Source organism: Puma concolor, chromosome E1 (assembly GCF_028749965.1).
Source record: "Puma concolor isolate L17-30 chromosome E1, mPumCon1.1.hap2, whole genome shotgun sequence".
NCBI lineage: Eukaryota > Metazoa > Chordata > Mammalia > Carnivora > Felidae > Puma > Puma concolor.
The window spans coordinates 56,543,803-56,545,639 of NC_141680.1; positions in this window are offsets into that span (position 1 = coordinate 56,543,803).

The window sequence follows — 1,837 nt, forward strand, 5'->3', positions numbered from 1 at the left end:
ACACACACACACACACACACACACACAGAGGAAGGGAACTATCTGATTTTGCTTCTTACTGGAGTTTTGCTGGCCCAGGAGGAGGCTAAGCAGGGAGCCTGCCCCTTTGAGAAGGGCTCGTTACCGGGAAAGCCACTTGAAGACACCATGACCTCATTCTTGCCACCAGCGGTGTAATTAGAGGTCGCAAACCATGCAGTTACAGTGGGTGCCACATCACGAGGGGCTGCTCGGCTTTCCCAGGCTCCACTCTGCTTCCCTCGTTGCAGTCCTGCCCCTTCCAATCTGAGTCTGTGTGCTCGGCTCCCCCTGGAAAACTCGGGACACTTTATAACATATAAACTTCATTTATATCCCGTCTCCCTCCACCACCAAGGCCAGCACTCTGTAGAAGGCTCTGTATCGTTAAAAGCCTCTCTGCATACATTTCACTCTGTGAATGGGGGGGGGGGGGGCACGGCAGCAAAAGTCACACAATTCACTGCAAAACAGAAGGGAAGGCCTGGGCTGCTCTGCCGGCTCCCTTTTCAAGTGGATGGTGTGTGTTAAAACGTCACCTCTCTCTTTCTTTTTTTTTTTTTAGTGATTATCTTTTTTTTTTTAATTTTTTTTTTTTTTTTTTTGAGACAGAGGGAGACAGAGCATGAACAGGGGAGGGTCAGAGAGAGAGGGAGACACAGAATCTGAAACAGGCTCCAGGCTCTGAGCTGTCAGCACAGAGCCCGACGCGGGGCTTGAACTCACGGACCACGAGATCATGACCTGGGCTGAAGTCGGACGCTCAACCGACTGAGCCACCCAGGCGCCGCAAATGTCACCTCTCTTTAGAAAACCTTCACCGAACCCCAAGCAGGACCACTTTCTTAGACTCTCCTGTCGCACGTAGAGCCAATGAGAGGACATTACGGCAGACCTTTGCCAGGGAGCTCTTGGTGGGAGGGTGTGGCACCACATGCTGGCCAAGAGCAAAGAGACAAAACCCAGGACAGTCAGATGGAGCTGTTTGACATCACAGAAGGCCAAGACCCTCCTCACCCCCACCATCCCCTGGTGTCAAACCCGGTACTCTGTCCCATCTTGTGCACAGAAACCGAAGGGCGGGCAGGGACAGAGTCAGCTTTTCAACACGATTACTGTATATTTTTTTCCTATTTTCCATCTCAAATGTAACGACAACTAGAACAGCGTGTTCAAGTGCAGGGTGGGGCCCATCCTCCACCAGCCGGGACCAGGGAGGCAGCGGTGATGCCGGGGAGGGGAGAGGCACCGTGTCCGCCCTCTCCCCATACCTCCCTCCTCCCCCCTCCTCTTCTGTTCCCCACTTCCCAAGCTGTACTGGGTGCCACCCTCAGCCCAGAAGCCCATCCCTGTGGTTATTTTGCAGGAAGGGTGGGCACCAAGAACAGGGGAAAAGCATTGGACACAGCTCTGCCTGGAAGAAAATGAAAGAGCGGTCAGAGGAGGGGTGCCTGGGTGGCTCAGTCCGTTGGTTGAGCATCTGACTCTTGATTTTGGCTCAGGTCATGCTTTCACAGTTCGTGAGTTCGAGCCCCATGTCCGGCTCTGTACTGATAGCATGGAGCCTGCTTGGGATTCTCTCTCTCTGCCCCTCCCCTGCTCTCTCTCTCTCTCTCTCTCTCTCTCAAAATAAGTAAAGAAACTTAAAAAAAAAAAAAAAAAAAGAGTGCCCAGAGGAGAGTCTGGTGGGGAAGTGGTCTTTAAATTATGGGGTTTCAGGGCACAAATAGGTCCCATGCCCGTGCCTCCCTCTGGTCCTCACCCTTCCCAGAACCTCATGCCAGGCCAGTCTCAGAGTTGCTGAGGAGGGGCCTGGGCA